Here is a 26,224-nt window from a genome sequence, read left to right as displayed (position 1 = left end):
GGAATGACGCACTGCACCCAGCCTACTGGTTTATTTTTAAACATAGCAATTTGGGTAGGGCGCAGTGTGTCACGCCTTTCTATATCAACCAACATTCTTTCTCGAGTCTGATGACCTGGGGCCTCCCAGCACTTTGGGAGGCCGTGGCCACAGGATTCCTGGAAATTGCAGTTCAAGAGCGGCCTGGGCAACGTGGTGAAACCCTGTCTTTACTAAAAAGGCAAAAGTTAGCTAGTTATGGTGGCACGCACCTGTTATCCCAGCTACTCGATAGGCTAAGACAAGAGAATCGCTGGAACCTGGGAGGCGGAGGTTGCAGTGACCCGATACCGCGCCATGGCCTGACGAACAGAACAAGACTCCATCTCAAATAAATTAATAAATACGTTAGTTAATCGAAAAGTATCAAAAGAAAACTGCAAGGAAGTGGCGGGAATGCACCGGAAGGCTTCACACGTTCCTAAAGGTCAGAGCCGAAAAACAGTACCATCAGGTTGAGATACAGGCCATTCTGAATCTCTTCTCACTGTGCTCAACTAATACCAAAGAAGGGCAGGTTTCCATACCGCCCGTTCATCATCACCGCTCTTGTCAGGTATAATTTCAGAGTCATGACTACACAGAGCTCTCTCAACCCACCAACTGCGTCCGTACTTTTATGAGTCCAGTTGGAAGAATAAACAGGGCACTTAGCAAAGTAATCATCGTATGTTCTTTTGTCTCCCATGTCTGTCATGAAACCAATCAAATTCGTGGTCCACTTTTTCCCCACCCTTCGAGCGTTCACAGAGCACCGAAATACAAGAACAGTGAGTTCATTTTATGCCACAAATAGGAAAAACACCAAAGTGAAAGTCACAGAGGCTTAGGATACACAGGGAGATACAGAATAAGGAGACTGTTCCAGTATCTACACAAAGACAGACAGACAGTGGGATGGAAAGAAATGAAGAAGAGAGAGAAAATAAGGAAGATCAAGAAAAAAATATAGACAGACAGAGATGTAAAGGGAAGAGAGATGAAAAAGAAAACCGAAAAACGTAGAAACAGAAAAAAAAAAGAATGAGAAATGAGAGAAAAAAGGGGGGAAGAAAAAGAGAGAGAACACAAATAAAAGACAGAAAGAGAAAGAAAAAAAGAGAAAAAATGAAGGAAATAAAAAGAAGGCAGGGCATCGTGTTTCACACCTATAATCCCAGCATTTTGGGAGGCGGACGTGGAAGAATTGCTGGAGCCCAGGAGTTTGAGACCAGCCCTGGCAACACAGTGAGACCCCGTCTCTACTGAAAAAGAAAAGACAAGAAAAAAATCCGGGCATCGTGATGGCAGGCCCCTGTATCCCCAGATCCTTTGGAGCCTGAGGTGAGAGCATCGCTTGGGCTCGGGAGGTGGAGGCTGCAGTGGGCCTTGGTCAAGCAAATGCTCTGCAGTCTGTTGCCCAGGCTGTCCTGAACTCCCTAGCTCTAGCGAACTGCCCGCCTCAGCCTCCGAAATTGCAGCCGCCACAACCAACGGTCCTGAAGGTGTCACTGACAGATTTTAGTATACAGGGTGTTTCGCTATATTACGAACTTGAACCCAGGAATTTGAAGCTACAGTGACCCAAAGTCGCGCCACTGCACTGCAGTATGGGTGATAGAGCAAGGCTCCATCTCTAAATGACTAGATAAATAATGAAAACAATAACAATAATGACAATAATACAAAGAAATAATAACAAACAACAATAATAATAAACTCGTGGGAGTGAAAAAATATAAAAGGTCATATAGATCACAATTAATTGTAGTTAATTTCAAATAAATTTTTTTCTTTAACCTGTTTCTGTTACTTTATGAAACACTTACACTGGAGGGCAATGGCATGAACACGGCTCACTTCAGCTTCAACATCACAGAATTAAGTGATCCTGTAGTCTCAGCCACTTGGAAGGCTGAGATAGGAAGATCACCTGAGGGAGCCCTGGAAAGTCTAGGCGGCAGTGAGCCGAGATTGCATTCTTACACTCTAACCTGCCTCAAAAATATAAATAAATAAAAGGTAAATATAAAACCACAGCAACTTCAGTGTGTAGAAAGAGGAGCAAGAAAAGTAAAAGAAAAACAAAACGAAGAGCAACTGAAAGTACTGTGGAAACAATTGGAGAGGAAGAAACAACGCAAGGAATAAGTGACACCAAGTGAATGTGGGCGGTACTGCTGCTGACCGAAGTTATATGGTCTACTTTAGAAATCCCAAGTTGACGGTCAAGTCCAACGCTTGCCGCCGACATCAGGTGGACACGGCGACCCGAGACCTGAGGATTGGGGCCTTAGGCCCTGGTCCCTGGTCTTCCAGGCAGAGAAGCTGACGGCCGTGTCAACTGGATGTTGCTTGCTTCCCACAGGCGGTCGACTTGCGGGCTGATCGACAAGCCAAATGCCAGCATCTAATCGATCGGGTCCACCCTAAAGGCCAAATGAGGTGCTCGCGGACGGAAGCGGTCAGAACCAGTTGGAACCTTATCACACAGAACTGGCCCAGCTTTGAGGCCATCTAACTCGGCAGATCTGCCAGCCATTCTCGTGCAGTCCGCTGGCTGACCCGGGCAGCGGAGACCAGTGAAGACACAAGGGTGGTGACTGGCTACTCTCATCCCAGCGCACCTGGGGCGGGGAGAGGGACTGTGACCCCAACGGCCGCCCACGGGCACGCGCGAACACTACTCGGACAGGGACTGCAGGGGCACAACCTCTGACACCCGCGCCTCAGCCATTCACACCAAGCTCAAAGAATCCGTTCCCAACCCGTGGAGGATTCCCAGCGGGGTGGGGGAAAGAAGCTGAATCAGAGAGGTGGAACATCCAGCAGGGGCGCCAACCCTACCTCGGCAACTCCCGGCGCTGTATCTTGGGAACCCCGCTGGTGGGGCCGGCGCCTCCCAAATGCACGGTGCGCTCCAATGAACTCTCGCGAGAGACAGCCGCAGCCTGTCCCGGGGCTCGGGGGCTGGTGGGCATGAGCAGGCCCGGGACCTTAGTCCCCGCGGGCAAAAGGAGGGAAGAAGGAAGGTAGACGGCCAGGGCTGAATTACACAGGACACGCCACAAAGCCGGGTTTCCCGCACACTGGTTTAGAGACACTTGTGTGGTGGGCTGACTTTCAATAGGTTGCAGTGAGGGAGCTGCCATGTTCCATAGGAAACCCTGACCCGGAAGCAGGGCGTTTACGAATAGTTTAGTATCAGATTCCCCATAAACGTGTTATGTGATGGGCCAGGGAGCAAAGGCCTTTCTAGCTGCACCCCGTTTTTTAGGACGAGGGGCTCCCTGCACCGGAGCCAGGTCTCGGCGCGCAGTGGGGCGGAGCGTCCGGCCGGTGGGAAAGGCGGGGGAAGAGCTATCTGAGGCCAACCGAGGCTTGCCGGCGCTGCTGCATCCTCTCTTCTGGGCGGGATTCTGATTTAGAGGCATTCAGTCATAATCCCACAGATGGTGGCTGCTCACCTTTGGCTCCCCAGCCAAGCACATACACCAAATGTCTGAAACTTTGGTTCCTCTCATGCTGAGCAGGATTACTATGGTAGCAACACATGGACAACAACACATGTGGAACACACGCAGTAAAACTAACCTGTCTCACATGGGTCTAACCATGATGCTTTCCCGGGCATGCAGTTCGCTTTTAGGTGAATCCATTCCACTTTGCCTTGCCCTTCAGAAAGAAAAGAGAACTCGCTGTCCGCAGAGGCTCACGCCTGTAATCCCGGCATATTGAGAGGCTGAGGCCGACGGATCACCTGATGTCAGGAGTTCGACTCCAGCGTGGCCAACATGGTTAAACCCTGTCTCTATGAAAATACCAAAATTAGCTGGGCATAATAGTGGGTGCCTGTAATCCCAGCTACTCGGTAGGCTGAGGCAGGTTAATCGCTTGAAACCAGGAGGCGGATGTTGCAGTGAGCCGAGATCGCTCCATTGGGCTATCTAAGCGAGACTCCATCTCAAAAAAGAGAGAAAAAAAAAAAGAAAAAAGAAAAGATAACTCTCTCTAGGGCTCCCATTTGCTTTTGCAGAATCAGAGAATGTGACTGCAGGCAAGGGTTGAGGGGAGGGTTCAGGGGAAAAAAGGAGGAGGGGCAAAGGCTGGAGGCACAATAGCTCACTCTGGAATGTTTCCAAGTTTGGTGGGGACAGCTTATGAAACAAGCTGAGTCTGGAAATTACACAGAATTCATAGTATTATTTCTTCTTTGAAAAGTGAGCGGTTCATGACTTTTTTCTCAGCATGTATTCCTTTACTTGTACTAAGTGCCATTTAGTTTCATACAGTTTACATACCACTGCTTTCATTGTATCTGCAAAGATTTAGGATAGTTTTTGTTAATAATGAGTCCTAGGGTGACGCTACAATGCACTTTCCGTTCTGAACCCTGAAAACTTCAGACAGGTCTCAGTTAATTTAGAAAGTTTGTTTAACCAAGGTTCAGGACGCACACCCGTGACACAGCCTCAGGAGGTTCTGAGGACATGTGCCTAAGGTAATCAGAGAACATTATCGTTTTATACATTCTAGGAAGACATGAGACATCAATCAACGTATGCAAGATGAACATTGGTTCGGTCTGCAAAGGCGGGACAACTTAGCAAAGGTGGGAGAACTCAAAGCGAGGAGGGGACTTCCTGGTCACAGGTAGTTAAGAGACAAATGGTTACATTCTTTGGAGTTTCTAATTAACCTCTCCAAAGGAGGCAACCAAATATGCATTTATCGCTTGAGACCAGGAGGCGGATGTTGTAGTGAGCGGAGATCGCTCCATTGGGCTCCAGCCTGAACGTCTGAGCGAGACTCCATCTCAAAACAGAAAAAAAAAAAAAAAAAAGAAAAGAGCAGAGGAGTGACTTTGAATAGAATGGCAGGGTGGCCCTAAACAGTTGCCAGCTTGACTTTTCCCTTTACTTTAGTGATGTGGAAGCCCCAACATTTATTTTTCTATCACACAATTTTTAAAACCCAGGTAGAAGTCTTCATGCTGATTTAAAAAAAAAAAAAAAAAAAGGAAGAAAGTAAAGCAAATGATAGGCCAGGCGCCCTGGCTCACGCCTGTAATCCCAGCACTTTAGGAGGCTGAGGTGCTTGGATCACCTGAGGTCAGGACTTCGAGACCAGACTGGCCAACATGGAGAAATGAAGTCCTTACTAAAGATACAAAAATTAGCTGAGCGTAGTGGCGGGCGCCTGTAATACCAGCTACTGGGAAGGCTGAGGTAGGAGAATCACTTGAACCTGGGAGGGAGAGGTTGCAGTGAGCCGAGATGGCGCCATGGCACTTCAACCTGGGCTACTAGAGCGAAACTGTCTCTCTCTCTAAATAAATAAATGAATAAATAAATAAATAAACAATCAGGCCCAGCCAGGTTGGAGGTTTCCTATGTAAAAAGGCATAGGGGGAGGGAGGGAAGGAGTGACTCAGAGGTCAGGGTGGGGCCCAAGGGAAACCAGTTTTCCCTGGCTGTGCACAGGCGGCCAGTTTTGGTGTGATGCTTCCATTTTCAATAACAGTGACCGCTAGGTGACGCCAAATGACAACCGAACGACATGCCAGCCTGGAATGAGTGGGGTCCCTGGTTGAGGGGTTGTGGAGGAAGGAGAAGGAGATGGAGGCACATGGGATCGCCTGTGTTCTTATCTCTCTTGGATTACGTTTCCGGGCTCGGGACACCCTCCCAGACAGTCCCCACAGCTCTTCAACCAGTGTCCCTGGGGAAAAGATGATCAGTTCTCAGAAAACATTCAGACAGGCACGCACATGCGCTCACATGAGCACATGAAAAGTATGCAAATTTACATCGTGATAGTGAGCTTTATTTTGCAAAATGTCTTCGTGATGCATTTCATTACATGGTATTGTTTAAAACATCAAATTATAGGAGTGAGAACAGTGTCTCATGCCTGTAATCCCAGGACTTTTGGAGACCAAAGGGTGGAGGATGGATAGAGACCAGGAGTTTGAGACTAACCTGGACAACATATCGAGACAGATTACCACTACTTAAAAATATTGCCCAGCATTGTGGCACATGCCTATATTCTCAGCTACTCAGGAAGCTGAGGCAGGAGGATTGCTTAAGCCCAGAATTCAACGTTGCAGTGAGTGAGCCGTGCGCAGGCGACAAGAGCTTTTTCTGTTCTGTACGGCTTACATTTTCAATAATGGTCGCCGCTAGGTGTCGCCCAAAGACAACCAAAACACTTGTTATCCTGGACTCCGTGGGATGCCTGATGGAGGGGTTGGCGAGGAAGTGGGAGGGGACGGAGGCACACGGGGTCGCCCATTTTCTCATGATTCCCCTTGGACAACGTTTCTGGGTGCAGAGCATTCTCCCAGAAAGTCCCCAAAACTATTCAACCAGAGCTCCTGAGAAAAAGAGTCGCACTCTCTGCCCATCGGATCATATGGAATTTCCATTTATCCATTGAGAAGAATGCTCCATTGGAGTGTGGCGCAGGTTGCGGGTAGAGGCAGGGGTTGCCTCAGATAGAAGTCCAGTCTACAGAGTTTCACAGTAGACCCTAGGTTCAATCTCTCACAAACTCAGAGTAACAATATCTGTCACTGTAGAATGAAGTGCATGAAATGCGTGCTCCAAAGAAAGTGTTTCACAGAGATGATTTGCACACTTATTCTTGTCCTTAGGCCACTTGTTTCTTCCAAAATACCCATTAATCAATCGTTCACCCTCTCTTGAACCAGTTAGGAATCTTGTTCTATGAATCCTGGAGTTTCAATATTTGATATCATCAGAAGAACGTGAATGCTATCCTAGCCTGGTAGCAATAAGTTACCATTTCTCAGAAAACACGCACCTACGCACACAAGCAAGTATGTATACATACACATGCACGCGTCATATCTATACAATTTTACACCGTGATAGTGAGCTTTCTTTCCCTAGATAACTTCGTAATAGGTTTCACTACATAGTATTGTTTAAAATATCTAATTATAGGTGGTGAGTGTGGTAGTTTATGCCTCTAGTCAAAACAGTTTGCAGGCAAAGCTGGGAGAATTGCTTGACGTGGGGAGTGTGAGACCAGCCTGGAAAACACAGCAAAATCTAATCTCTACTAAAAATAAAACAAAATTAGCTAGGCGTTGTGGGGTGCACCTATAGTCTCAGCTACTTAAGAGGTTGAGGCAAGGATTGCTTAAGACCAGTTTGAGATCCTGTGATACCCACTCCCGCAGCACTGCTGTGGCCCATGAATTGGCTACATGGTCAATGACATGCAAGGAACATGATTACATAATTCATGGCAAAAACAAAAAAAAAATAGAAAAAATTTTGTGGATAAACCTCTCTCATTGGGTAAATTTCATAAAGATGTGTCTGTTCTATATGAATGCCTACCAAGGGGTACCTGCATCAGAGGAGGATTTTGATAACGATGTGGACAGAATGTCTTGTTCTGTGAGTATGGGTCATTCTTACTTCCCTGTAACCCCCATCATCACCCAGTGGGTTTATAAACAAGGTGAACATAGCAGAATAGAAGCAATGCACTGGCTAAGAAACATGAACTTTGAATCCCAAAGGGCAGTCTGACTACAGTCAATTCTGAATATTTAATTTGACAGCAGCACAGACCTACACTGAGTCTTTAATATGGCATCATTTCCAGGGTGATTCACCAGGCACCTGGTAGTAAATTTATTACATTGAATAACTTTTATAATATAGGGGGCAACAATTTGTACTCACTGGAGTAGGCTCTTACTATACATATAAATTTGCTTTCCCTGCGTGGAATTCTGCCAAAACTACCATCCATGGACTCACAGAATCCCTCATCCATCCCCATGATATTCCATTTAGCATTGCTCAGACCCAGAAACTCACTTCACAGCCAAAGTGTAGCAGTGCGCTCATCTTCACAGAACTCAGTGGACTTATCATGCTTTCCATTATCCGGAAGCAACTGGCTTAGTAGAATGATAGGTTTGTCAGCACTTCCAGCCACCCTAAAACCTATATCTCCCTGTGCACCCTAGGGGACTACACAGAATGGTCAATTAGATACCTATATCCAACGGAACTATATACATTTGTGTTCCCCCATCCAAATCTCCAATCTTATGTAGTTTAATATTTAAAGTTGCTGAAGTTAGCTATAGACAAAGGGAAAAAGTTAGAAGTGCAGAGGGTGGGCTCCTTCATGTGGGTAAAGGAGAGACTTACAAGACCTGTTTAATGTAGCTTTTAGCAGCCTTTTGGCTGCTCACAGCTGAACCACATGAACTTCTAGTGTTTTGGACTCATCCAAGCCTCAGCATTAGCTTTAAGAGCTCCTTGATCTTTCCAGCAAGAGAAAAATGAACACGCAAAGCTCTCAGGCTCATTGTTATAATCCTCTCAAAGATCAGCCTCATTAGCAGACAGCAGAGTCTTGATCCCTTGTTTCACCAAACTAACCAGTTGGCTAAGAGAATTTGTTGTTGGTCCTATGGAACTTCTCATATCCCTTGCAAGCTCTTCAAGTATTTGTGTCTTTTCCCATTTCAGAAAGTTGTGTTTATCTCGGCATCCCATTCTCATCTCCAAAATTAAATTATTGTGAAGGATCTAATATTTTATCCTATTTGTAAACCAACCTATTAACCTTTCATTTTCATGGATGCTGGTAGAAGGCATGAGACACAGAAGTATGAAAAAAATACCTACTATTTACTGCCTACCTGGAGGCAAAAGCCTCATATTTGTATTAGTTCTCCTTGTCCATACTACATTTTTTAGAGGGATTTCAAAAGGCTCAGATAGACATTACACATGGGGAAGATTAGTGTCACAGCTGAGCAGACTCAAGACTAAGAAACCTCAATCTTTTTAAAGTAGGTTACATGCAAACCTGTCCAACCTTTGTCTCACAGAGAAAAATTGTCTTCATTATTGATTGAGTAATTTATCTGCCATCACCTGAAGAGAAAAACTACTACCCTTTTTCCAGGTTATTTGTGTACAAAAATCTTTGAAAAATAGCCTGGAACAGGACAGTTATGTGATGTAAGACACAACAAAAACAAACACAAGAGACTTTTGGAGAACTACATCTCAGTAGCATGCATCTTTTCCATTAAATGTTGCACTAAGCAATCCTGTATGAAAAAAATCCATTGAAGACTTTGGACATGAAGACTAACTTTGGTTGTTTTGTGTTGTGGGTTTGTTCAGGTGATTCTCCTGTGTCAGCCTCCAACGTAGCTGGGAATACAGGCTTCCACTACCACGCTCAACTTATTTTTGTATTTTTGGTAGAGGCGGGGTTTTACCATGTTGACCATGATGGTCTCGAACTCCTGATCTCAGGTGGTCCGCCTGCCTTGACCTCACAAAGTGTTAGGAATATAGGCATGAGCCACTGTGCCAGGCCCCAGAAATGAAAGCTCTACGTGTGCAGTAATGTAATTCTGACTGATAAATGACAGGTGAGAGTAAGTGAAAATCTAACACAATTCAACATTTTTACATATTTAGACACATTGAAATTGGTTAGCTTATTAGAAAAGTTAAATGACTACCAGTATATACAGTATACTTATTCTGAATGAATTGCTAATCTAGATTTGAGAGATGAAATAATTATTTTTACAACACAGAAACATGAAGTGCATTTCCATATACCAACAATGAAAAATTTGACAGTAAATTAAGAAAACAATTGTTGCAACAACATTAAAATAATATAATTCTTAGTAATAAATTTAATAAGGAGGTAGATATCTTGTACAATAAAAAATAGAGGATCAGAATGTTTATGAAAAAAACTAAAAAGGACTTAAATAACTGGCAACAAATTCCACGTTCATAAACCGGAAGAATTAATGAAGTTAAGATGACAATACTACTACCCAAAGTAGTGTACAGATGTACTGTTATCCCAATTTGTAATTTTTCTGCAAAAGCAGAATAATTTTAGTTATTCTACAAAAGCAAAATAATTCATTTAAAACTTCATATGAATTTGAAAATCCTCTGAATGTACAGAATAATCTTGAAAAGAAGAACAAAATTTGATGGCTCACAATTTTAAATTTGAAAACGTACAAAGCTACAATAATTATAACAGTTTGATAGTGGCATAAGAACAATTGTAGAGATCAAATAAATAAAATAGATAATCCAAAAAATCCTTGCGTACATTATTGATTGTCTTTTGACAAGGATGCCTTAACCATTATGTAAAGGAAAGGACAGCTTGTTCCACAAGAAATGCTGGGAAAACAAGTCCACGTTTAAACCAGTAAAGTTGAATCTTTATCACATTCCAAGTACAAAAATTAAGTAAAAATAGAATAAAGACATAAAAATAAGTGTTAAACTTTACGGTTTCTAATGGTTGTTTTTATTGATGTGGGGTCAGTACGAACATGAACACCTTTATACACACAAACTAGAAAACTTTCAAGGAATAGATGCATTCCTAGATATGCACACTCTCCCACGATTAAGCCAGGAAGACAAAGATTTCCTGAACGGACCAATGAAAAGCTCTGATATTAAATAGGTAATAAGTAGCTTGCCAATCAAAAAAATAAAAGCCCTGGACTTTATGGATTTACAACCAAATTCTAACAAATGTACAAAGAAGAGCTGGTACAATTCCTACAGAAACTATCCCCAAAAATTGAGGAGGAGGGTCTCCTCTCCAACTCATTCTATGAGGACAGCATGATCTTGATACCAAAACCCGGCAGAGACACAACAAAAACAAAAAATTAGCCGGGCTAATTTTTTTGTATTTTTAGTAGAGACGGGGTTTCACCATGTTAGCCAGGATGGTCTCTATCTCCTGACGTCGTGATCTGCCCGCTTCAGCCTCCCAAAGTGCTGGGATTACCGACGTGAGCCACCGCGCCCGGCTTCTATTTCTAGTTTTCTATTCTAGTCATTTTATAGAAATATAATAATATAATATGTGATCTTTTTTCTTTGGCTTTTCTCATTGAGCATGTTTTCATTATTTATCCATGTTGTAGCACATACCAGTTCTGTATATATTTTTATGGCTGACTAATATTCCATTGTGTAAATAATATCATATTGACCGGGCATGATGGCTCACACCTGTAATCTCAGTGTTTTGGGAGGCTGAGGCTGCTGGATCACCTGAGGTCAGAACTTCTAGACCAGCCTGGCCAACATGGTGAAACACCGTCTCTACTAAAAACACAAAAATTAGCCAGGAGTGGTTCCTGAAATCCCATCTACTCGGGAGGCTGAGGCCATAGATTCGCTTGAACCCAGGAGGCAGAGGTTGCAGTGAGCTGAGATCACGCCATTGCACTCCAGGCTGGGTGACAGAGCAAGACTGTCAAAAAAAAAAAAAAAAAGAGGAAATACGTGCAAACTACACAGCTGACAAGGGATTGATAAGCAGAATACAGAAGAAACAAAAAACTCAATAACAAATAATTACATAATTTAACTTTAAAATGGGCAAAAATATGAAGAGACATTTCTCAAAAATAGAAGAGGCATAAACATAGAACCTAAAAGTTAGAGAAAAATTGTGAAAAAATTTAAAAATATAGAAAAATAATTTCAGACTGGTCACATTAAAATTTAGTTAGAAATGAAAAAAAGAAAATTCTACAACTTGAAATTAGAAAACAGATAAATTATAAACAAAAATGGGAGTAAAGTGTGACTTTCTTCTCACTTTTTGATTGATTATTACATAGCCATTTTTATTTCATTAAAATCTTGTAATTCTGGGCCTAGTTAATGTTATGATATTTTATTTTTAAATAGTTTTATTTACTTCATTTAAATTGTGATTTTTGTGGGTACATAGTAGGTGTATATACTTATGGGGTTCATGATATGTTTTGATGGTCTCGCAATGCCACGTAATCACATCATAGAGAATGTGATACCCACCCACTCCAGCATTTATTCTTTGGGTTAAAATCTGATTATTCTTTCTTAACTAGTTTAAAATGTACAATTACATTATTGTTGACCAGAGTCATCTTGTTGTGCTATCAAATCGTAGGTCATATTTATTCTATTTTTTGTACCCATTAACAGTCCCCACATTTCCCCCAGCCTCCACTGTCTTTCTTAGCCCCTGAAAACTATCTTTCTGCTCTCTATGTCCGTGAATTCAGTTGTTTTAATTCTTACATCCCACGAATAAGTGAGAACAAGCAGTGTTTATCTTTCTGCGCCTGGTTTATTTCACTTAACATACTCACTTTTAACCATGTTGTTGTAAAAGACAGAATCTCATTTTTATGGCTGAATACTACTCCATTGTATATATGTAGTAATTTTTTTATACATTCATTCATTTGTAGACAGTTTGCTTTCAAATCTTAGCTATTGTAAACAGTGCAGCAACAAGCTGATTTTCTTTCTTTTGGGTCAATGCCCAGCACTGGGACTGTTGTGTTACATTGTAGCAGTGGTGGCTCAATTTTTAGTTTTTTGAGGATCATCCAAACATTTTTATAGTGGTTATACTAATTTACATTCCCACCAAGAGTGCACTACAGTTTTCTCCACATCCTCATCAGCACTTGTTATTGTCTGTGTTTTGGATATAAGACATTTTAACTGGAGTGAGATAATATCTTATTGTTGTTCCTATTTGCATTTCTCTGAGGTTTAATGATGTTTAGCAACTTTTATACGCCTGTTTGCCATTTGTATGTTTTCTTTATAGAAATGCTTCTGCCTGTCTAGGTGCGGTGTTTCACGCCTCTAATCCCAGCACTCTGGGATGCCAAGATGGAAGGATCACCTGAGATCAGGAGTTTGAGACCAGCCTGGCCAACATGGCTAAACCCTATCTCTACTAAAAATACAAAAATTAGTCAGGCATGTGTTCTGCATGGGAGATGCATGAGGAAGAATAAAAGGCACACACAATACTTTTAAAGGTAAATAGCCTTTTTCCCAATTGTATGGCAATACAGATATGAAAAGCAAATTGATATGAGAAGGGGAGAAGGGAAAAGATATGTATATGTTGTATATATAAAATTGTATATACATTTTATTTCTATTTATTTATATAAATAAATATATTTATATGTAATTATGTAATTATTTTATATATAATTTTACATATACATATATATTTTTTACTCATAGCAGACTACAGAGTATGGAGGAAGCATCATCAGACAGAGAAGCAACAGCCTGGGCTCCAGAGTCAGATGCTACACTCACCAGACTATGGAGGATTCATCACCAGACCAGTAAGCAATAGCCTGGGCTCCAGAGTTGGCCGCTCATCCGTTCACAGATGAAGAGAGGTCTCAGAAAGCTCTAGTGCCATCTGGGACCCTACTTCTTTTTGTAATGAGTCGTTTGGCATAAGGCCGAGGAACGAGGACTCTTCACTACTGGGCTCAAGAAACATAAAAATGTCAACTTGTTTTGGCGATTGTCTGTTGTTTTTCAACAACTAAGATACAGGAACAGATTAAAATAGAGATTTCTCTGAAACACGGCTGGATGAACGCCTGAAGAAGCTCACAGAACCTGTTCTGGTACTTGGTGACCATTGTTTTTGTCCATGTTCGATTGAGTTAAAATTTAATATTTAACATTTCTTCCAAATTTGGCCTCAATTTAATACACAATGGTAGGAAAGTACCCTTACAGATACTTGGGGAAGGCATAGTTGATACAGATTACAGATTCAGGGTGAGCACAGGAGAATTAAAAGCACAGTTAATAACAACCACACCCACCATGACTGTGCAAGGACAGTCATAGCGTGAGAATTGTCAGGGATGTACACACAACATTCAGTATGCAGTAAGGTGCAGGGACGATTCTCCAAGGTAGCCCATCTTCGGTGGCCTCCAGCAACTCCACGCATAGCCAACATTGACTACCAGTTGGCTTCTTTTGCAGTGGTGGCTACGCAGATGATGAATTTGTTCTTGGCCTCAGACACAAAGACAAAGGTGCTGACCATTACTAAACAGGTTATTCTCTGTAATAACAAAAACGGAGGGGAACATAATTTTGTTTTTTATCTTGAGGAAATTGTACTATGCCTTCAGTTTCTGCTATCATAGCTACAAGTTCACCAGCCATAGGGGTAGGCTGTGATGGACGCTGTACCCATATTTTGGCTCCAGGATTTAAGCTACCTGTACCAGTGGGTCTGAATCCCCCAGTTCTGTATGTAGCCTCTATTGGGGCAGAGACTTCCTCAGAGCTTAATTGTTGACAAGGTACCACTAAAAATTGAGCAACCCACATCTGCGGTTTTATAGCACAAGAATCTGGAGTGATATTGTATAAATGACCTTTAACTCTTCCTGGTAACCACTCTCAATTATACCACCATACATTATGCCTCTCATTGCAAGACTTGAACGTATTGTAATCCATTCATCCGCATTCAAGTGTGCAACTATGGTGGAAATTTTGGCCTGTTGATCTGTCTGCTGATTAAATAGTCTGTCGAGAAAGCAGAGACACATGAGCATCAACATGGAAAACGGTGATAATGATAGTGTGTACCAGGATTCAAGTAACTTCCCAGCAGTGTTTTCCCTCTTTATTCCCAATTAACCATTTGTAAAGATAAAATAGAGAATGAAGGTGGTGTGGGTGAGATTGGACATCAAAAGACAAAAAAAGAATGTGAGATGGTGACCTGAGAAAGGAGTAGAGAGATAAAATAGCAAAAATGGGAATCTGCAAGGAGATGGAGGAGGCAGAATAGAGGAGAGGACTCAACAAACAGGAGCTGTTGGCACAACAGAGGGTGCATTGCATGCTTGTCAGATGCTTCTTTCATTTTCTAGTTACTTTTTCTTTTAAATTTGTGTTAGATTTAGTTAAGGTGTCAATGTTTTTTAAAATCTTTTTATATACTGACAATATTCTTTGATGTTTAGGAAATAACTTTCAGTATTTAAATTTGCCCTTGGTAAGAGTGTAATTTTTAAATCAACAGACAACATTCAGTAAAACTACTTAGTCTAATATGCAACCGCTTCTTCTCTTCCCCATGTGATTTGGGAATTTAAGGCACTGTGAGATGAAATTCCTAAGTCTATGATGTCTTTAAGTTTCCTTTTCTCTTTTTTAGCAGATATTGAAGAATGGGCTAGCTGGGCATGAACCTTTCTTTTACCAAGACCATCTGTTTATGATAAATACATTGTCCTGAGTTATTTTTATAGCTAATCTTCTTTCATGTTTCCAATGGTCAATTATTAAATCTTTTCAACTTTATAATTTTGGAAGTTCAATGTGATTTCTCAAAAAAAAAAAAAAAAGAAAGAAAGAAAATGCTTGAGTTTAATGTGATGAGAATAACAGAGAAGTCTCTCCATGTCAAGAGTATAAAATATGCTGTGAGATCTTTAGCCGGTTCTCGTGACTCTCTAGTGGCCTGTCCTCCTCCTATCCCTCCCTTCCAAAACATACGCTTACACAGTGACAAGGCAACTGAGGAGAGGAGAGCGCAGGATTTAATATATGTATATATTTTAAGATAGAATCTTTCTCTGTTGCCCAGGATGGAGTGGAGTGGCAATATCTCTGCTCACTGTAACCTCCACCTCTGAGTTCAAGTGATTCTTGTGCCTCAGCCTCCCAGGCAGCTGGGATTACAGGTGCCTACCACTATGCCCAGCAAATTTGTGCATTTTTAGTAGAGTCAGGGTTTTGCCATGTTCCCCATGCTGGTCTCGAACTCCTGGGCTCAAGCGAGCCACTGGCCTTGGCCTCCCAAAGTGCTGGGATTACAGGCAGGAACCACCATACCCGGCCTGTCTTTATATGATTTCTTTGGCTGTAAAGAGTATCAGTGGTGTCTGTAACATCCTCAGTGGCTTAGGGTATCGTTTTTAACAGAGACTGTGGTAAAGTTTTGCTGGGGATAGGGGCACCAGAGGTTTAGCCATTGTATCCTAGTGGTGGCGGTGGTGAGCTTAGCTTGCCTGTTTTTGGGCCTCAAGGCAGTTATGCTGGCAGCAGTGTTAGCAGGTCCAGGAAGACTAATTATTTGGCCTTCATGTGACTTGCTCAGGTGCCAGCAGTGAGCAATGGATGATGGCAGTAGCAATGACAAGAAAAATCTTTGATTCCCAAGCATTCCATGCTGGTGTTGGTGTTGGCTGTGATGGGCTGGGATGGCCAGTTTCTAGGAACACAGGCGGTGCATATGTGCGAATACCAGCCGTGGTAATAGCTCCAGGTTGAGTGAGTCCATCCTCAGATCTCAGAGAAGAGTGCTCAGCTGCCAATTGTGTTAGACTTACTGGACAAAAGTCCACAGTTTAAGCACTATCTGGCTCCACACATTCATTGGCTGTTCTTATCATCACTCTGAGCCCATTAACCCTGCAGCAGAAAAACATTAGGAAAGTTTTTCCTATTTCTTCTTTGGGGCACAGTTTGCAAGGAAAGGAGGTGTATGAAGAGATGAAGTAAGTACTCTTATTAGAAAAAGGAACTCTTTGGGGCCAGAAAATGACCAGTGCCCAAGGCCTGCAGAAGGGAGGAAATAATTACCGGGTCATGGGATCGAACTGTGGAGAGGGACTACAGTTTCAAGACAATAAACCAGTCTTTACCTGCTCCTAATTTAATTCAATGCAATCCTCACTGTTTGTCATCGTTTGTTTTTAATGTATAAAGCCATGGGATCTGTTTATTGTACGTTTTGTGGTATATTTTGGAGATTAATCTACCAGCTCTTTTTTCTCAGCCCAGTTGGTGGCCTGTCAACTCCTCTGCACTAATTACTGCTTGTTTTCTCACAGTCCAGACCTATGTTCTCATGAGCTGTGACCCTGGGGTATCCAAAAAAGTGCAGTTTTCTAAGCTGGTCACGTATCTCTACATTTAATGTGCATTGTCTGTTTAAAGCAATGTTCAGACATTTATATATTCTTTCTTGCTGAGGTTTAAGCACCACAAGCAGCAGTCATATAATGGAGAGATTCTCAACAGCAGAGTCAGTCTCTGCCATAATTGGATTTTTCATATTTTAGAAACAGCAGTTACATACTAAATGTTTTACAAAGTGTTTTTATAATTTTTATTTCCTTAAATATTGCAATTTAGAAAATTTAGAGGTCCAACATTTATTTAAAATTTGGCTCTTGTAATTTGCAGTCGAAAGCTTATATGAGTATCTACCTCTAAACCAATTAATTAAAAATGCCCTGGGGTTAACAGCACCAAAGTATAAGAAAATTTTAGTTAAGTGAAAAAGCCTAAGTAATGACCAATTAAGAAAATAAAAAGGAAATTATACTTTCAACCTCCTTTCCCCCAATTGCTCTATTTTTTTCTATTGCCAAGTTGTACAATTTTTTTGTCCTTGATAATTGTACTTCATTTTAATGTGACTAGATTTTATTTATTTTATTTCATTTTATTTTACTGTGAGTAGATTTTGCCTCACTCCAGGCTGGAGTACGGTGGCATGATTATAGCTCACTGTAAATTCAAGTTCCTCAGCTCAAGTGATTCTCCTGCCTCAGCCTTCAAAGTAGTTGAGACCACAGGTACATGCCATAAGGTCAAAATAATTTTTAAAACATTTTTAGTGACGGGGCCTTGCTTAGGCTTCTCTCAAAATTCTGGTCTTAATTGATCCTGTGGCCTCAGCCTCCCGGGTAGCTGAAATGTCAAGTGTGAGCCCCGGAGCCCAGCTCTTTATTTTTATAAATATTTATCTCTTCAGTTTTTTCTGAAGCATTTTCAACACATTCACCTGAACTTTCAGTCTTTCAACTCAGAGTTGATTTTATCCACTTTGCTATTCATCCTATTTATTCTATAGCTTATATACTTTTGTAACATATTTAATATTTTGAGTTTTAAATTATTTCTACTTATATGTATGTATGTATTTTTAGTTGGCTCTTTTGTAAGGCTGTGATTCTCTCCAGAGAAGAGAATGGGCTCTATGCTTTCTTGAGAAAAGCATTTTTATAACGTGTGACTAAAATAAACCCTGTGGAAAACAAACAAAAGAAAAGACATTTTAATCATGATTTTTTATAAATTATTATTTGGGAGACAGAAATTTAGCAAGAAGCTATATCATGTTCCATTCAGATGAGGTTAGGGAGGGGCTTATAAAGATTTACTGCAAGTTTACACAAGTGAAAGATTTTAGCACAGTCTATGATGGGCAATGGTTGGTTGCCAGCTTAGACTGTATCCAGGCAATCATCGGCTTAATTCAGCACAGCTGTCTCTTCAGGAGGTTTGTGATCAGGCTCAGTATAAACAATTTAAGTCAAATGCCGTTGCCCTTTTAGGACATCTGTAATTTTCCCAGTTCGAACAGTAAAATTCCACCTGGGTGTGTATGAGTATTAATTCAACTCCTCATGTCCTCCTAGTTTGTCTTTAGAGATCTCTCAAATAACTATCTCCATTTTGGATTTCTTTTAATCAGAAATAAAGAGTACAAGGATTATCACTGGTGAGGAATATAGAAAAATAGCGCACACCTGTGATTCATCGGACCCCAGCCAGAGAGAAAAGGCCAAGATATGCCTGACAAAAAGGCTTGAGGACTTTCAGGTAATGTATTCCTCAAAAAGAATTGGTTCACACCTGTAATCCCAGCACTTTGGAAGGTCAAGGCGGGCAGATTATTGGAGGTCAGGGGTTGAAGACCAGCCTGACCAACACAGTGAAACTAAAAATACAAAATTTACCAAACATACTAAAAGTACAAAGATTAGCTGGGCATGAAGGTGGGTGCCTGTGATCTCAGCTACTCAGAAAGCTGAGGCAGAAGAATCTCTTGAACCCAGCAGGTGGATATCACAGTGAGCCAAGATTGTACCAATGCACTCCAGCCTGGGTGACACAGCAAGACTCTGTCTCAAAAAAAAAAAAAAAAAGAATTGGTTAAAGAATTGCTCTAATGCTGGAATTTTACCTCATAGCTAGTAAAAATATTTACAGAATAAGGCCCAGGTGTAGTCATAAAGTGGCATTACAATTGTTTCATTCTAGATAAGAAACCAACTTAAAAAAAGAATAGAAATTCTAAGGTAAGAGACAAAACTCTGGGAGGATTTACATCTAAGGTAAAGGCTCAATCTCAGGACACCAGAAGAAGATTGAGAATGCAGCTTCCTTTCTGCCCTGCATCCATTGTCAACAGACTTTCCCTTGCCTTCTCCTTTTCACATTTGTCATTTTGATTATTTTATAATTTTTTTTCCACGTAGACCTGATGCAACTCCAGAGTTGGAAGAAAAAAATGACAATGTCCTAATAGTTGCTTAAAGGAGACCTCAGCAAGTGTAGCAGAAGTTGATTTTTTTTTTTTTTTGGTAAAATCTTAGAAAGGTATCCATCCTCCTGATCTCTGCAACTGCCTTTTAAAGAAATCTCTATTTCCAAGGCTGTTGCTATGCTTCGTCAAAATACTTTCAAATTATTAATTCTGGAAGTTCGAATGGTCTATCTTCACTCTTTCTTTGGATTAATACTAAAATGAACATACGCTCTGAGAAAGATGGACTTGGGTGTCTTATCCAGCAGCCAGAAAGTATGGCTGCTTTTCTTTTCTTCCTCATACATTATGCTGCCGACTCTTTAGGATTTCATAATTCAAGGAGAAATGTTAGAGTCCATATCTCATTTAAGCTTACACAAGTGAAATAAAAAGAACCACAACCACAAATCCTAGTTTGTAGTAGAATGAGATTTTAATATAAAATTCAACTCTAGCATTCACTATTTACAAAAAATAAATATTTCCCCTCCTCTCTGGATAAACGGGTTCTGGGGAAGAGCTCTCAGGGAGATGGAGAAGAGCTGTCTCTTCTTCTTCTGATTTTCAGTGGTCCCAGTAAATGTCTCACAATATTCTTTACATTGAAGCTGCAGGAAATGAACCAAAACCCCAAGTGCCTTAGTTCAGCCCTGCTGCTGAGGAAGAGGCTGTGCTTAAGCTGGTCTCAGTTTGCCTTGTCACTGATGTAGGACTCTGTACTGGGACCCGGCTACTAGATGGAAGGGCTAAATTATTTTGGGGCTTCCCTCAGAATTATGGCTCACCCTCCTCCCTCATCTGCACTCTGGGCTCCAGGCACTGTGCTGAGCCCTCCGTTTATTGACAGTTCCCATGTATCCCTGATATTTGAGTCATCAGCACCGCCCCACTTCACAGAGGACAAAATCAAATCGAGGGGAGGTGAGGCAATTCTCGCCACTTGCAGGACTGGCCAGTGGTGGAGCTGGGATCCCAGAGTCAGCTTTCAAGATCTCTTCACTCACATTAAGCCCGAAGCTTCACTGAGCCTTATAAAATAAAGGGATACTGATTGTCCCACCTCACAGACCTCGGGTAAAACTAGGTCAGGCTCAATGTGGAGGGCACTGAGCACAGTGTAAGTTGCATGTGAGTGGGGACTGTCATTGTTTCCTGGGGCCCTTAGGTTTGGAGGTTTCCTGCCATTTAGTGACAGCTGGCTCAGGGGGCATTCGGGGAGGGGCTTCCCTGCTGTTTGCTGTAACAGCCACCTGGCTCAGCCGGGACAGTTCCACAGTCATCCAGATAATTTCCCAGATGACCAGTAGTCATGTGGTGTCCTACTACCCATGGGATAAAGCCTAAACTTTTTATCATAGAAGGAATGATTTCTAGTGTCTGACAGCACAGTAGGATAACTATAGTTAGCACTATTTTTTAATATATTTTAAAATAGCTAGAAGGGATGCCTTTAAATTCTTCCAACACAAAGGAGATTTTTCAAACACAAAGAAAATAATATCCATGTTTGAGGTGATGGATATTCTAATTACCCTGATTTGATTACTGTACATTGCATGCATGTATTAAAATATCACTTATGTACCACAAATATATAATATTATTATGTATCAACAAAGGGAAAAATGCTAAAAGTGGCTTCCAACTAAAAAAAAAGATGTCAATTTCTAAGTCACAGAAAAAGATGCTCACTTTAAATTGTAAGTTATGTGACAGAAAATAAAGGGTTGTATAGTCACTTTTACAGTTCCAGATTATCATGCATAGAACTGCCTGGCCCCGTGTGTATGTACACACAGATATACAGCCGTGCTTCTCTAGTGGGGCATATTTTTCTCCCTGAAACATTTGCCAATATTTGGAAACCCGTCTGGCTGTCTGGTTATTTTAGTAAATTAAATGTGACTGTAATTTGGCCCAATTTAGTGACTGTAATTAGGCCCAATTGCTGCCTGCACGTATATGATCGGGGCAAGTAGTCGAAGATACAATTACAGACATGATGAAACTGGCACATGTGCCTGTACAAGTGTGGCAACGATTTGACCCTGAGGCCATGTTTGAAAATGGTTCCCAGGACTAGAAGGATTTAAAATTCTTATAATGGAAATTATAGTACTAATAGGAACCTACTTACTGATCTCTTGCTTACTGCCTGTACTCATTTAAGTGGTACAATGTTTCATCGCAGCTCTAGTTCACCAGAATGCTTCAGCACAAGTGTACTACATGAATCACTATCAGTCTGTCATGCAGGAAGACATAGGTAGTGAGGAAAAAGGTGAGAACTCCCAATAATAAAATGAGTGAGACTCTGAAAGGCGGGAAATAAGGGAGGAGGCCAACCCTCATATTGTCTTATGCCCAATTTCTGCCTCCAAAGAAAGAAGAAGTAAAAACTACAAGGCAGAAATGAAATCCACAAGCAGACAGCCCAGAGCCACACCCTGGGCCTGCTAGTTAAAGGTCAACCCCTGACCTAATCGGTTATTTGCATAAAAAATTCACTGTGAAGATCCCTGTCCTGTTCAGTTCCTTTCTAATTACCAGTGTCTGCAGCCCCCAGTCACATACCCACTGCTTGCTCAATAGATCATGACCCTCTCATGCAGACCCCCTTAGAGTTTTGAGCCCTTAAAAGGGACAGGATTTGCTCACTTGGAGAGTTCGGCTCTTGGGAAAGAAGTCTTGCTGAACCTCCCAGCTGAATAAACCCCTTCCTTCTTCAACTCAGTGTCCAAGGGGTTTCGTCTGTGGCTCTTCCTGCGACATTGGGAGAGGCCAATGCGGGGAGTGACATGGGGAAGCACAGATCCCTTACTGCTGGCTGTGTGTTCTGAGGAGAATGTGGGGGAAATCAGAATGTGGGGGAAATCAGACCTAGGATGCTTCATATGGCTGATAGTACCGGCTTTACAGCTGCAGCAGGCTGTGACAAGGGAAGGCACGTTCCTGGCTAAGCAGCATCTGAAACTCCCATAATAGGACCAGGTCTGGTGGAGCCAACAGTGAAAATCAGAGTGAAAGTGACCTGCAAGGGAAGACATGAGAGGGAAAGCATCAAAATTGACTCCTTTGAAAAGCATAATAAAAATTTTTAAAAAAAGATTTAGAGGTGATTATAGGATGAAACAATGTTCAAAAGTTAAGGACATAGTGTGAATTAGAATAGCCCTGTTTTAGTGTCGGATGGCTTGCCAAAGGCACTATAGAAAAATTGGCCGTGTGTTTTAAGGTGGTGACTAGGGTCAGAAAACAGCCAGGACATTCAGACCTAGTCTTTATATTGACTCATGGCTAAATGAATGCAGCCCTGCCTAGTAGTTTACTGTGGAATGCTTGCAACTCATGGCAAGAGAAATCAGCTGCCCTGGCAGCTACAGAGTTAAAAGGAGACACAGAGGCTTGTAGCACCTCCCAGCCAAAAGTGAAAGTAAAATCAGCTGCCCCAGCAGCTATGGAGACAAATTAAAAGACCTCAGAAAAGGCAGAAAAACCGGTTTCGTAAGAACCACAGAAAAGAATACAGACCCCTCCTCCTTACACTCCAATCTACCCGCTTTACCAAGGTAACGGTCCCTAAGGAGTTAAGTGCAAATGGATACATGCTGCGAGTCTCACCCAAGAAAGTGAAATGACAGCGAAAATCACGCAGGCCGTCTCAGGTCTGGTTGTGCCTAAGATATGCTCATGCCTCTAAAGAGGACAGGAGGACCCCGAGATCAGGAGGCAAAGGAAAAGGCTGATCACAGGCTTAAGAAAGGCTGATTTACTAGCAGCAGCCCTTACGGGAAGAGAAGCTGGCTTTACAAGGAGGCATGGACGCGGGCGTGAAAGTAGTCATGAAAAAGGCTAGTCTGGACGGGAGTTTGAAAGTCAGCTGAGGCTAGAGAGAGATTAACGTGCATGGTGCAAAAGGAAAGGACACTGGAAGGATAAATGTCAAAAAAAAGAAAATAAGGAAAATGATCAGGGCAATGGTAAGAAAACAAACAAAAAAACCCCAAAAGAACAAAAAAAAACCAAAAACAAACACAAAACAAAACCAAAAAACCACACACACACACACACACACACACACACACACACCAGCCAAGGGCTACTACACCCAGAAGAAACCGAAGAAACACTGCACCTGCTGTAGAAGGCAGAATAAAAAGTGTCAGAAAAAAGCTCAAATCTCCTCTAAAAGTGTCCAATATTTAAGCTTTTATATAAGCCAAGAGGAAACATGGCTTAGTCCTGAACAAAACAGGCTGTTTGTGCACTTTCTACTCCAACCACCCGGTGTCAAGTAAGAGAGTTCCTAAGAGCAACAAGGTTCTGCCGCGTTTACATCCCAAATTTCTTGCTCATGGTGAAGCCATTATACCAAGCCACTAAGAGGAGGAAAGAAGGAGCCCCTCCTCTAGAAGCCAAAGAGGAGAAGGATTTTAAAGGAATCAAAGAAGCCTTGACTCAGGCCCCAGGTTTAGGACTCCAGATCTAACTAACCAAGCTTTTCTTCTCGTATGTCCACAAGTGAAAGGGAGGCCATAGGGGTTCTAACTCAAGCCATAAGGTCATGGCATCGTCTGGTGGCATACTTATCCAGGCAATTAGATTCTGTGGCACTTGGATGGCCTCCTTGTTTTAAACTACTAGCTGCCACTGCCCTACTGGTGCAGGAAGCTAGTAAACTAACTTTAGAGACTGTGAATACCCTAAACCCAGTACCTTACTCCTCATTGAGTCAGTGCCAGGAGGCCCCTTTCATTGCTGTGTGGACATGGTAGATAAAGTGTTCTCAAGCCAGACAGATTTGACAGATCAGTCCCTCGGGGACCTGAAAGTTGAATATTTTACTGATGGAAGCAGTTTCATACTAAAAGGAGCCCGCCAAGCTGTGTATGCAGTGGTGACTTTAGACTCAATAGTAGAGGTGCACTCTTCATGTACAGAAGGTTCTGATTAGAAAGCAGAACTAATAGCTCTGACAAGAGCTCTCTGGCTAGCAAAAGGCCAAAAGACAAACATTTATACAGATTCCAAATATGCTTCTGCCACTTTGCATGTTCATAAGGTTATTTGCAAAGAAAAAAAGAAGACTTTTAGCTGCTGGAAACAAAGAAATAAAGTACAAGGAAGAAATTCTACACCTCTTAAATGCTGTGTGGCCCCCAAAATTGATGGTAGTGACGTCCTGCAAGAGGCAGCAAAAAACAAGAACACTAAGGGCTAAAAAAGATAGGAAGGCAGACAAAGAGGCAATGCAGGCTTCAATGACAACTCCACCTAAAGAAGAGGCCTTAGCTATGCCTCTCCTCTCGGAGATTCCCCTCCCGGAGATCCCAATCTACACTCCAAATAAAAGAGCTTGGCTTCCCCAGGAAAATAAGAACTACTTTCAAAGAGGATAGTACAAATTCTTCAATGGGAGGCTAGCCATATCTGAAATGGTGACCCCCAGATTTGTAAAACAGTTCCACCACGGAATTCACATAAAAAATAAAAACATTATTAAGGCATCATTTTTATGTGCCATGGCTCATTGCTATTAGTCCAGCCATTTGTAAACTGTGTTTAACTTGCCCTCAGAACGATCCACGACAAGGTCCTTCTCAGCCCATGTTAGTGCAGGAAAAAAGAGCCATGCCCTGTGAAAAACTGCTTATGGACTTCACTGCATTGCCCTGAGACTGGGGCTATCAGTACAGGCTGGTGTTCATTTGTACCTTTTCAGGATAGCTCAAGGCCTTTCCCACCAGGACAGAGAAGGCACTAGAGGTGACCAAGGCATTAAGAGACATTATTCCCAGATTTGGACTGCCTCTAACTCTAAGATCAGAGAATGGACCAACATATATGGCTGAAATAGTTCAGGACTTAACTCGACTATTAAAAATAAAGTGGAAATAACATATAGCCTACAGGTAGCAGATCTCAGGTAAAGTGGATAGCATAAACTGGACACTCAAGCAGCTGTTGAAGAAATTTTGTCGAAAAGCTCATCTGAAGTAAGATCAGGTCTTGCCCATGGTCCTCTTCCGAATCAGGTGCACCCCCACCAAAAAAACTGAGTATTCGCCCTCTGAGATTTTGTTCAGCTGCCCACCCCCCATAAAAGTCAGATTAAGGGTAATCTCTGTAAACTGGGAAAACTAAATTTAAGAAGGCAAATGCAGGCTTTACGTATGGCTATGCAAAAGATGCACTGTTAAGTATATTAAAAAAAGCCTATAACTCTGACAGACACAGATCACCCTTTCAAAACTAAGGACTTCGTTTAGGTTAAAAAATGGAATTCAACCACTCTAGGACCCATATAGGATAGGTCCCATATTGTAATCCTGTCTACTTCCACTGCTGTTAAAGTTGCAGGTGTCACACCTTGGATTCACCATAGCCGGCTAAAACCAGCGGCAGTAGTGAGACCTGATGACAATCTGTGGATTAGACAACAAGACCCATATTGCCCCACTCGAATAGCCCTATGGCAAATCTCAACCACCGGTAAAAAGGACATCTGCCCTGCTCTGACCACACCGGAGGTTGGTCAGTCTACGCATGGCTGAAGCTTGAGGATCCTGCAAACTCTGCTCTAGTCACATCGCGGAAGTTCGCTAGTGTACACACAACAGAAGCTAAGAGGACCATCTCCAGATAAGTAAATGTGAATACAATTTATAACCCTAGTTATAATTCTGTCAATACTGATTGTTCTGTTGTTATGTTATTACTGCAAATACTGCAAATGTCTATGCCCAGAGGAAGGTTTGTGTGCCCATATGTTGTGTAAGCATGTTTCTATTACATACAACAATCTTGTTACCATTTCCGTTTACACTAAAAGGGGATAAATCTCCTGAAGGATGTCCACACTGTGTACACACTACCTCGGTAAAAAATACCATAGTTAAAACTCTGCTGTGCCATACCTACTATGAATGTACAGGAACTAAGTTAAGAATATGCA

The 26,224-nt window shown here is 41.8% G+C and overlaps 1 long non-coding RNA gene across 12 annotated transcripts in view; it reads right to left on the bottom strand.

The window, feature by feature from the left end:
• The window catches only part of LOC134759570 (uncharacterized), a 26,844-nt gene extending 23,576 nt beyond the window's left edge, over window positions 1–3,268 (bottom strand). For 4 of the 12 annotated variants that reach the window (XR_010135931.1, XR_010135936.1, XR_010135932.1 and 1 more), the window contains exon 1: window positions 2,866–2,954. This is a non-coding gene — a long non-coding RNA (uncharacterized LOC134759570). Of the gene's footprint in view, window positions 1–251; window positions 366–2,865 lie in introns of all 12 variants that reach the window. The other 8 variants (XR_010135937.1, XR_010135940.1, XR_010135934.1 and 5 more) reach the window with 8 other exon arrangements.
• Between the last annotated feature and the right edge of the window lie 22,956 nt (window positions 3,269–26,224).

This window comes from Pongo abelii, chromosome 11 (assembly GCF_028885655.2).
Source record: "Pongo abelii isolate AG06213 chromosome 11, NHGRI_mPonAbe1-v2.0_pri, whole genome shotgun sequence".
Classification (NCBI taxonomy): Eukaryota; Metazoa; Chordata; class Mammalia; order Primates; family Hominidae; genus Pongo; species Pongo abelii.
This window is presented reverse-complemented; position numbering and strand designations above follow the sequence as displayed.